This window comes from Muntiacus reevesi, chromosome 15, assembly GCF_963930625.1.
Source record: "Muntiacus reevesi chromosome 15, mMunRee1.1, whole genome shotgun sequence".
NCBI lineage: Eukaryota > Metazoa > Chordata > Mammalia > Artiodactyla > Cervidae > Muntiacus > Muntiacus reevesi.
Genome location: NC_089263.1, coordinates 41,617,559 through 41,629,988, shown reverse-complemented (window position 1 = coordinate 41,629,988; position 12,430 = coordinate 41,617,559). Strand labels below are relative to the sequence as shown.

At 39.1% G+C, this 12,430-nt stretch overlaps 1 protein-coding gene across 1 annotated transcript in view; it reads right to left on the bottom strand.

Moving 5' to 3' along the window:
* The window catches only part of NPAS3 (neuronal PAS domain protein 3), an 811,965-nt gene that overhangs the window by 132,398 nt on the left and 667,137 nt on the right, over positions 1-12,430 (bottom strand). The gene's annotated exons all lie outside the window — the stretch shown is intronic.

Below are 12,430 nucleotides of genomic sequence, written 5' to 3'. Positions count from 1 at the left end.
AATTCCACTGTTTTCTTATTGAAAAGTTTGAGCTTTGTATAGAAAGAGCCAGAGATAGCCAAAGAGGATTTTCAGCATGCATATTTATACACATCGGCTTATTTCTATGTAAATTTAAATGGAAGAAGTGCTGCTTACAAATATATGCAAAGGCCTAATGTTTTCATTAAATATTACTCATTAGCTCTGTAATCATATGGAGAATTTTCCATGCAAAAGAGGTCAGCTGGGGTCTGAGGCAGCCTTTTTTTTTCCTGCTGGTATCAGCGTGTTTTGCCTTCAGTCTAATAAAATACATGGTACAAATCTCCTTGAGGGCTTTAAAGAAAAAGTTTTATTTTGAATAAACCTCTTTGTGGGAGGTTGACCTGAGAGGTAGAGAATGAATATCAAAGATTGGAAGAGGGCCAGCCTGCAATGGAAGCACACTGCCTATTGCAGTGCTGTCTGGGGCAGGTGCTGTCTGAGTGGGGCAGAAGTCGCTGGTAAGGACTGGCCTTACCTCTGTACTCTTCTGATGCTATCGCTCTTACTTCTTTCCAAGAATAGCAATAATGGTCCTAAAATAATGTAGTTGGGTTATAGGTAGTGTGACAGCGAGAGATGTGTTAGCAGAACAAGAAAAAGCTCTTTCCCGGGTCACTAATGGCTTTCCCATTCCTTGGAGTTTAATGGTCTCAGGCCAGCTATGATGCGCCACAGAAACTGCCAGAAGTTCAGACCGTCGCTAGTTTCTTGGTGGATGTTTACTTAGACTGCTTCCTACCTCACCCGCCTTTTCTGGATCATTTGCAGCATCCTTCCAAATGGCCCCTGAGTGCCTGCCCTCTTTTTCCTGCCAAAAAGGAAGACTGTGCTGGTGGTGGGCATACTGTCACAGAGAGAGGAATGCTCAGAGCAGTTACCACCCCTAGAACTCCAAGCCCCGGTAAAATGATCACATCGAACTCCCGGACACCATCTGATTAAAACCTTAACAGTCGACACATCTTCAACATCTATCAATTAACAGAAGTAGAGCCAGAAAAATGGGAGGCTAAATTCAGTTTGGTTAATAGCTATTCCTGAAACAGGCGCGCATAACTTTTACTGAAAATGAGGTACTTTCTCTTTGCTATTAAATTACACTCTCCTGTATTACCCGACTCCTGACTCTATCATTTTACAGTAACGATTCCCTCCATTTTGATATTGTTACAGAGCATAAATCAGGATTCATAAGTGAGCGGTTCCTACCCTCTGGGAGGGAGGGATTACATGGAAATAATCCCTTTAATGTGCGCCTTGCCTCTAAGCATTTCACACAGCAATAAATGGGTAAACTGACTTTGAGCAATTAAGAAATTAAATGAAACTAATAAAATGTGTGCTTTAATATTTCTTGATGGTGATTTTGTTTGGGGATTAGCGAGTTCGAGGAAGTTGCTCTCATTTTGCGTGGAGTCCGATTGCAGTGCTTTAATAACTATTTCTGTCACTTTTCTCAAACTCTGAATCTTTCTTTAATACCACAGTGTGCCTGTTGGCATAGACCAGATTGTGATAAGATGACAACACAGGTGGGAGATGTAATAGATTTTTTTTTAGGGGTGTGGGTCTTGAATATTCATGGGGGCCAGTCATATGGTGAGGAAGCACAGCCCGCCGTCTCCACAGCCTGCTTTACGTTGCTTTCTTTCCACAACATGATGTCCCAAGCATAGCACATCCGGAGCCAGACTGAGTCACAATAGGTAGTGTTCCGTTATGACCCAGGGAAGACGCTCCTTCAGTCTCCTGAGGACTGTGACAGGGCCACATTCTCAGTGCCGGCCCCTCCATCCTATGTTATGCTTTGGGCTATCTTGGAAGAGAAGTCTGACCCTGTCATAGTCTTCCTGAATGTACAGTGATAAAGGCCATGCAGTGTAGGGGAAAGCATAAAACAGCTGGACTTATAAACTGACAGAGATGAGAATCTTTTCCTCCTCTGCTGTGTGACCTCAGACCACTCACTTAACCTCTCTGAGCTTCAGTTTCCTGTGCTGCATGTGGCAGTCTTGCTGCTCTGCAGGACTCTGGGGAAGCGGAAGTGCCACTCACATTGTATTCCACATGGATGGCACCCCATTCCACCACACTGTGGGATGGTGCAGCGCAGTGGCCTGAGCTCTGGGGTGGAAACAAGACTTACTTTACCTGCCTCACAGTCTAAATTCAAAAATCCGATGAAACCAGGCAGAGGAAATTGCCTTGTGAGAGAAATAAGCACTACCAAACGCTCTTGTCGCTGCTTTTTGGTGGATAAGAATGGATGGCAGGCACATATACTCCTGTGTAACTGTGATGAGGAATATTTTAGGGTTTGCGTGGTTGCTTTGGAACATCTCTATTCCGCAAGGGGTACAGCGCAATAACAGTGTTAGCAACTGCCTACCACTACATGCGTGTACCTTTCATGCTTTCTTTGATTCTCATAACAATCTTTTGAACTGGTATGATGATTGCTATTTTACAGAAGAAGAATTTGAATATTCAAAAGGCCAGTCATTGGTTAAAGGTGGCTTGACTCAACCTATCACTTCTCTGGTAGCACCTCTGCAGTCAGAGCGGCTGAGCAGGGACAGCTGAGCTCCTCTGTCCTGTAGCCTTTTATTTAGGAGAGAACACTTTTATTCAGGAGGGAACACTGGCTGCCGTGGAGGGAGGAGGCTGAGAGCAAGCAGGCTGGCAATCCCCTGGGCTAAGGATGCTTTGCCATTGGACTCTTGGGCCAAAAGGCAGCACGAAAGCAGTAACTGAAGTAGACATGGGGGGTAGAGAGAAGTCTGCTTATACATAGGCCTTGAGTCATCATTATCATCACATTTGTCTATTACTTTCAACATGTCTCATAGTGTTTTCACTTCACTTAATCAGATTTTAGGGCTGGAAGAGACCCGAAAGACATCTAAATCTACTGATACCTCCCTTATTTCATAGGGGAAAACTTCACAGTTTTGAGAAGTTGAAATGCTTATTCAAGTTTACCCAGGTGTTTAGTGGGCAGGCTATATAAACCCTTACTGGCTCACTCATTTTTATTTATTTATTTATTTATTTATTTACTAAACCCTTGTGTGACTTGTTTCTCTCTCTTATGTAGATTGCCTTGGTAAGATGGACTTGGAAGTCACCTGCCACTAAATTATGTGCCTCAAAATAGGCTGCATAAACTAAGACTAGGAATTTTTTACTTGATGAGCAGACATTACTTCATTGTGTGCTTGAAGCAGAAAAAAAACTAACAGGGCTTCTATCCTATATTACTATAGTTAGGTACTCCAGATTTCCAGTTACCAACTCTTCAAAATTTTTGCCCACTGACAGCTGGGACTAGGGTCTTATACATAGTAGGTCAATCACAAATGTTTGCTGAATGAATAAAAGATGGGTATTTAGGCTTTAAAAAATTTGCTATATTTGTGCTTGATTTGGACAAGTTTAGGTTGGTTCCTTTTATTATTTCTGGTATTATTATAATATTTTCTCTTTTAAAGTGAATTACAATATAGCACCCTAATATACTCTTTCCCTCCAAATTTTTGCCATGCATATTGAGACCTATAACTTTTTCTATAGAAGCCAACTGAGTTTAACTAAAGATAGGATTTTTCTTCTTTACATTGAAAAAAGCTTTCTTATTGGAGGATAATTGCTTTACAGTGTCGTATTGCTTTCTGCTGTATGCCATGTGAATCAGACATAACTACACGTATATTTCCTCTCCCTCTTGGGTGTCCCTCCAACTCCCTCCATCCCACCCCGTCTAGGTCACTACAGAGCGCCATGCTGGGCTCCCTGTGTGTTACAGTCGCTTCCCACTAGCTGTCTATTTTACATTAGTAGCATGTATATGGGGCTTCCCTGGTGGCTCAGTGGTAAGGAATCTGCCTGCAGTGCAGGAGACACGGGTTTGATCCCTGGGTCAGGGAGATCCCCTGGAGGAGGCCATGGCAATCCACTCCAGTTTTCTTCCCTGGGGAATCCCATAGTCAGAGGAGACTGGCAGGCTGCAGTCCATGGGGTTGCAAAGAGCTGGACACGACTGAAATGACTTAGCATGCATGCAGTGTATATGTCAATGCTGTTTTCTCTATTTGTCCCACCCTCTCCTTCCCCAGCTGTGTCCACGAGTTCATTTCCTATGTCTGTGTCTCCCCTCCTTCCCTATAGATAGGCTCATCAGTACCTTTTTTCTAGATTCCATATATGTGCTTTAACATACTATATTTGTTTTTCTTCTTTCTGACTTATGACGATAGGATTTTATAAGTGCTGAGAAAGAGCAGGTTTCAAGGAACTTTGAAAGATAATAAGGTCATTTTTTATAATTTTTTCCCTTGTCTATGCAGAACTGTGGTTAGTTGGTTAGTTCATTTGTTCCTTATCTGAATTTTCACAAAGTTTCATAAAGATTATTATTTCTTAATTATCCCTTCAAATCACCAATAGTAGAAATGGAGAAATTCCACTTTAAACTGGTTATTGGTCCTATCTTTGATCTGTATTCTGACCTACATAATGGAAAGGTACAGCATTTTCCTCCTAATACCGTGTTCTTCTGGTTGGTGCAAATGTGAGAACCTCTTCATTTTATACTAAATTCAGTCATTTTGTATGGTAATATAAAAAAAATGAGCAAACATGTTCTGTTTATTAAACTTAAGGAACAGATCCATGCAAAATGGAATTGTTGCCTGAGCACAAGAAGAAAATCTGCTCACTTGGTCCACTTTTACTCTAGCTGAGTGACTCTCAATAAAAATTCCTCTCCCTATTTGCTTAGTGTGTTAGAAGACAGCTGAGATTGTATACGGGGCTGGAGATAGGTGATGAGTAATAAGCAGTCATATCCAGAAACAGCATTTTGTTGCAACTGCTTTCTCTCTGCCTTTCCCCACTCAAAGCTACCAAAGTTCCTCCAGGATAAGCCATAGCCACTAGCGGCATCACACACAAGGGTTTAATCAAGCTAAACCACCTAGCCTTCCTCAAATTTATTTCACATTCTATTAGCTTGCATGCAATTTGCACACTAGACACAGTTGATTTGGTACCTCTGAAGTTTCCTGGAAAAAAAAAAAAAAGTAAATATATTATACAGTGGTTTGTGTTGACTTTTCCAGGTCAGGTCATTGTCCCCCTGCTGGTGGATAGGATAGGGGACTAATTTGTCTTTTTCCTACATCAAGCGAGCATGTCAAAAGCCTTTGCCTGGCCCCCTGAGGTAAGCAAATAGTTTTTAACTACAGCAGTGTACCAACAGTGCAAATCAGTGAATTCATAACTCCTTTGATTGAAAGAGTTTGCCACAAATGAGGAGCAGGCAGCAATACTGCTAGTCGTCTTCATATTGGAATAACTTAGGAGGATGGGTACTTTGATAAAGCAAGATGATAAAACCGATTTCTTTCTTTCAGTATATTTCAGTCTTAGAAATAATACAAAGTTCATTTTTAGCATGTAAAAAAGGTCATCAAATCTGCCATTTAAGGTGGAATTTCTTAGACCATTTGGAAGATGCTGCTTTTTTTGGGTAGATTTCTTGAGGGCATTAAGATTACTGAGGGGACTCAGGGGTGCTACTGGTTAAGCCCTTTATTAGGAGTCCTTTTGCAGCCAGGCCTGTTTCCACAGAGGGCGCCTGCTGTATTTGGATAGAAGGTCATGCCTGAGAGAGGACTGTGTTAGTGGCAAATGGTTTGGAAACCTAACTGCCAGGAGACTCTGAGATCATGGTTAGAAAATCCTGACCCAGGACAAGACGGGAATTCTATCTCGCCTCAGCAAATTAGGATTTGTAGGGCTTCTTTTTTTGGGGGGGGGGGTCACATTTATATTATTGAGAGATAATAAAGTGATAAAAGAATAAAATATAATAAGATGTGATAGCTTGATTAGCATAGGTTTTCTTAGGATTTACTGGTATCTTAATGCCATCTTCATAACTTCTTACGTGTTGCAGAAACTCTACTGAATATTTATGAACTGTTTTGACAGAAACTTGATGTTCTTTACAGCTCTGTCTCATTCTATGTATTTGCTGACTTATCTGAAGAAAAACACATGAAAGCATTGGGTCTGTTACAGAAATACGTGTATAAATTAGTAGAACAAGAAGAAAGAAAGATTCTATATCTGAACGATGAGGTAGAATGAAAAATCCTTCCAATGTCATCAAATAAGAAATGAATCCACTCTCTGCTCACAGATATGTTAACAGAGCCTTCCCTTAGAAGAATCTGAGCTAAAAGATACCATACCATCTGTTTATTTTATCTTCAGAAATAAACATTTCAACTCCTGTGGGACTCAGTGAGGCCAAGTTCTTTTCTTTTTTTCTATTTTTCTATATTGTATTTTCTATAACCCTTGGCGTGCCTGACCTGAGAATTTACAACCACAGTATCCAAAGAGAATACTGGATAACCAGTTCTGAACTTTGATTAACAAGTGTCAGAAGATACTTTGAGTGGACTTAGTTCTCAGAAAGGAAATGGGAAAAGGCAGGCTGTTGAAGAAATGCAACAAGAGAGGAAATAAAGAACAAATGGCAGATACTGGTTCAAATGTATGGGCAGTTACTTGGAACAGGTCTGCCTCTATGGCTGTCACTACCAATAGCTGAATAGGTCAGGCAACAATCATCACTAATTGCTACATTTTCAAAAGTGTTGGATGGGTCATTCCAGACACTCGGAATCCAATCGAGCATATTTAAGTACTTCTAGAAGTATTCTGTGTACAAAACAGATCCAGACTTTGAAGTATTCCCCACCCCTATTTTTTTCTTTTCTGTTGAAGAAATAAATTATATGCTGAATTTCATTTTTTCTTGTAATCACAGTTCAGGAATTTCTCCATCACCTCACATTATGGAAGCAGTAGGTTTAGAATAGTTTTAATATGTCAATACCCTTTTCCTTTCAATAAGAGACACCAGTTAAAAGAAGAACTTAGAGAATGCTGTAATACTGAGGGGACATTACATCACATGCATGAGTCCTGGGATTTGTGAAAGTGACTAAATCAAGAAATTGTAAAGTCTTGTTTTACAAGGTTCCTATAGTTTTGAAGTTTTAAAATGTCTGTAAGGGAGAAAAGGCCAACTTTATATTATTTATCACAGTACTGGAAGGAAAAAAGGATGTAATTGGAGGTTACATCATAGTAAAAAGTGAAATAATGCCAAGAAAGAGGCATTAACAATCTTAAAAGTAACTGAAGTCAAATCTCCCTTCTCTGAAGATCAAATGAATAGTAAGATGTCACTTTCAAAGCTTCTTCATTATGTTGGTGGTAAGGAGACCAATCAACATAAAATACTTTATATTAGCATAGTTAATCCATTATCCTCAAATTTTACATGGTTCAATATTTGTCATTTAAATCTGGATACACACTGAGATGAATGATATGCATAGCCAGACTTCAGTATCAATATATCTCAATTTTTGTTTGTTTTTGTTATTCTCAGAGTGAATTTTATCTACCTTTTTTTTCCTTTCTTTTTTTGGTCATGGGAGAAAGAAAAAGTAGAAAATGCTTATAAACTTACATTGAAATTTGAATCTTTCCCTGAGTCTGAACAGCCCTTTTATTTTAAAGCAAGGTAAATGGATAAAGAAAGCAATAATAATTATGGGGTTGACTTTTCCATTTGCTTTTTGAAAGTTATACAAGTTATTTAATTTTTTCTAGTTGCACTAAAATAATATGGTTTATATGACTAGACCTTTAAGATTGTCTAGAACACACAAATAATAATATACACAAGTAATAACTGTAAAATATACACATCATGTGTTAGTCACTCAGTTGTGTCTGATTCTTTGCAACTCCGGACTGTGGCCCGCCAGGCTCCTCTGTCCATGGAGTTCTCTAGGCAAGAATACTGGAGTGGGTTGCCATCTTTATTCTCCAAATAAAAGACACACAAATAATACAATTAATCATTCCTGATAGTTTTTAAAGGGTTTATCCTATGATACTTTGCAGACAAAGGTCCATATAGTCAAAGCTATGGTTTTTCCAGCAGTCATGCATGGATGTGAGAGTTGGACCATAAAGAGGGCTGAGCACTGAAAAACTGATGCTTTCCATCTGTGGTGTTGGAAAAGACTCTTCAGAGTTGCTCCGACTACAAGAAGGTCAAGCCAGACAATCCTAAAAAAAGTCAACCCTGAATATTCATTGGAAGGACTGATGCTGAAGCTGAAGCTCCAATACTTTGGCCACCTGATGTGAAGAGCCAACTCATTGGAAAAGACCCTGATGCTGGGAAAGATTGAGGGCAGGAGGAGAAGGGGATGACAGAGGATGAGATGGTTGGATGGCTTCACTGACTCAATGGACATGAGTTTGAGCAAGCTCCGGGAGATGGTGATGGACAGGGAAGCCTGGCGTGCTGCAGTCCATGGGGTCCCAAAGAGTCAGACATGGCTGAGCAACTGAACAAAAATCCTATGATAGGAGATTAGTTACATCAACCATCAACAGGAGCTAAGTCATAAGGTTTAAGTGATGCCATTGAGAGGAAAACAAAAATTAATATCATTCGAGAAAAGTTTAACAAATCTAATGCAGTCATACACCTCAAGAGAAATTTATATTTAAAAGAAAGCAAAAGAAGAATTGTGTTCAACTAGCATCTTGTTTTTTTCAGACTGAAGCATTATATGAATGTCTGAGATTCCATAAATGACTCTCCTCCTCCTTGTCACTGTGAGGGTCTTGAAAACTCTCATCCAAGAAAATCAAAAGCTGTACCAAAATATTTTAGCTACTGGAGAAAGTGAGTGCTTGGCCCATGTCAAGAAATTAATTTTGGAGTTAATAAACCAATGAAGAGAACAAGGGAAAATAAAATTCTCCGTGCTGTGAGCAATTCCTGACCCTCCTAGAACCTTTCCTATTGCTATGTTTTAGCACATCTTGGGAACTTCTTGAATGCCGTGTGGGCACTGTGAGTCTAGTGTCTAATTTATTCCTAGTGAATTACCATAAGAAAAGGTCTAATGCACTTCTATCTTACTTTGGCTGTTATAACTACCAGCTGTGGTAGTGTTTGAGGTTCTTTTCTATGAAGCAAGTCAATACTCTGAGCATTCTCTAAGTGCTATTTTAAAGGAATAAGTTAAATTCACAACTGTTTAATAACAGACAGAGAGTTAGTCTTGTTAGAATAGGGAATGTAAATAGAACTGGCAAGTAAGAAGGAAAAAAAAAAGAACTGGCAAGTAGAGAAATGAGTCAAAAGACATGAGTTATTCCAGAGGCTAAACTGTGGCACTGTGTTTAAGCCACTAGAGTCTGGGGCTGGTGGGAAGAGTAGACTGCTTTGGAAATCTGATCAATTCTATGCTCTGTGTCACCAAACAAATGCTATGATAACATATACATAATTTGGCATTTTATGTCAGGGGTTTCAGACACCCTAGCACTTAAACCATAAATATCCTCTAGAGCTGTGCTGTCCAGTATTGTGGCCACCTGTGGCTATTGACTGACTAGTCTCTGGATGGGGCTAGTCTGAATTAGCAGGTTTTAGACTTGACACAACAAGTAAAATAATGCAAACTATCTTATTACATATTAAAATGACATTTTGGGTATATGGGAATAAATAAAATTATTATACTATTAAAATTAATCCCACTTGTTTGTGTTTACTTTTTAAAATGTGGCTACTAAATACTAGAAAATTTAAAATTACATACATAGTTTAGTTTGCAATCTATTTCTATTGGACAGTGCTACCCTAGAACCACAGAATTCCTGGAGGAGCAGAAGAAGAAGCAGAACACCATGAAGATGATATTAAAGAGGAGAGATGCAAGGGGAAAAAAAAACCACAGAAATAGAAGGATGGCTTTAGAATAAAAGGACTGAACTTTTAGATTTAATCTATAATTTAAAAGACTTTAGTCAACCAAATATTTATCAAATCACTTGCTCTCTGTACATTTTGAATGGTAGCACTGGTGTGGATGGGTCCAGAGGTGGCTGTGAGCCTGAACTGTCTGAGAAAACAACTCCCATGCTGACTCCCCGGGGATAGGATGAGAAGGGACAGGGACTTTGCTGAGAAGATGGGGGCAATCCGAGAGACAACAGGGTTCTAACTACACTGGCGCCTACGGGGCAGAGATGGTGCGCTACACTACTCCTGGGTTAAACCTAGGATGGTGGAAGTCTCAATAAACTCTTAAGTGATTTGTTTTGACCCTAAGGAGGTGGATTTAGGCTAGTGTTCATTAAATATATATATTATTAATTTGGCTGCTCCAAGTGTTAGTTGTAGCATGTGGGATCTAGTTCCTTGACCAGGGATCAAACCTGGGCCCCCTGTATTGGGAATGTGGAGTCTTAACCACTGAACTATGAGGGTAGTCCCTAAATATTTTTAAAATACTTTTTACATACTTTTAAAATACTGAAGAACAGTTTCAATAAATCACTTTTAAGAAAAGTCCTATCTTGTTTTTCTTCTCAGGTCTGTGTCTCAGAGACTGTTTTTTCCCATAGATGTAGGCTGAGATATCTGCCACACTTTAAATTAACTTCTTGCCCCACATATTGAAGCCCTGGGTCTAAGATTCTCATCTCATTTGGATGGTTTTTTGTTTCCCATGGGTGAGCACAAAACCCATGGTACAAACTGCAATTTTTAATCTAGCTCTTGCCTTCTCCAAAGAGACTTTAGTAGGTTTGTTTTCTTTTTACGTGATCTTGCATCCAACAACAGAGGCGTTGCCCAACTTCTCTTTCTAGGACAGGCAGAAAGGACTCAAGGTGAGGATCAGCTAGGCTAAAGCTGGGCAACCACAAAACCCCAACACCATAAATGTCCCATGTACATTTTCACGTCATCTACTGACAGCAATACTCTTACAAAGTTTTGCTCTAGGTTGTGACATGGCTTTCAGATGAGAGGCATTGGTACACTGGAAATTAGCCCAAGAAATCACCTGTGGTGTGGTGCTTTACTGATTTTAACTCAATTTGCCAATCCATTGACAAGCTTTCCATATAGTCATCAAAACCTTCAATACTATACCCTATCAGTTTTACCATACCCCATCAGTTTTGCTTTAAAAACCAACTGAAGAACAAAAAATACATCTTAGTTGAGAAAGGTTGGGGGTGGGTGGGAAGAGAAGGGGGAAACTTATCAAAAGTAAAATTGGATTAAGAGTCAATCAAAGTCCAACTGTGAATTTATCATTTCAATGAATTTCAATGAATGGTTTAAAATCTGTTTGAAATCTATTTGAAAATGAATATGTAATAATATAGACATAGCTCTTTTTCAAAGCTAGTATTGTCAGATGTATTCTGAGCATTATAATTCATGAACAGAGTAGATGACTATTTGAAAAGTATTAAAATGAGCTGACTTTTCAATACAAGTGTCTTCACAATAAGTTTTTCTATTCTGGGCAATTCAGAAATGTAGACAATTGTGCTAGAAAAATAATATGTATTGTAATATTCATTGTACAGTAGTAGTGTAGTAAGTGGCAATTCTGGACATTACAAGAGACACAAGGATTATTTTCTGTGATTGCACAGAGAATACTTGGATTTCTTGTGAAGCTTTTGCATTGGAAATGAGATTCATCAGTCTGATCGGGGCAGGGTTAGAGCCCTTAGCAACATGCTTATTTTGTAGAAGGTCACTCAATAATAACTTCCTCTGCCCTCCAAGCTTATTAAGACTGACTGGCATATATTAATGAAAACACCTGATTCTCCAACCATAAAACCCAGACAAAGACTTTATTTTAATATTAAGGAAGGAACCCTTAATTAGCAGGGTTTCAAAAATGTCAGCTTCTTCTATTAGCTGTTCTGGCCCATCAAAGCCATAATCCCTACTGTCAAATTTCATCACATGATAGACAGTTTGCTGGCTGTCTGTTTTTTTTTTTTTTTACTGATCATACTGACTGAAGCTTTAAAAATTTTTTTTATTTTGCCATCACATTTAACAACTCATTGTGCATTTGCCTGTTACACTCTTGATTTTACTGCTTTCAAAGAGTCTTAGCAGCACATGTCAACTCAAAAGGTTGGGGGGGGGGACACTGCAGAAACACAAGTATTACATGTCAATACATATGCATTCTTAGACGTGTAATTAAGGACTCTTGGAAGACCTGGGCTTGCTTATATTGATTGCCTTCCTGAGTATGTAAATGTGCTGTCCGGAAAACACAGACAAATAAAACAGTCTCATAGATAATTTCCCATTTTTGATGTGTCAAGGAGAAGGGGGCAAACTCTGAGGAAGAGCCCCCACCCCAGATTTTTAAAATAAACATTTATCCCTATTAACCCTCAGCATACCTGACTATTGCAGAGAATTCACTACAGCATCTATGGCTTTGCCTTGTCCTTCAGAAAC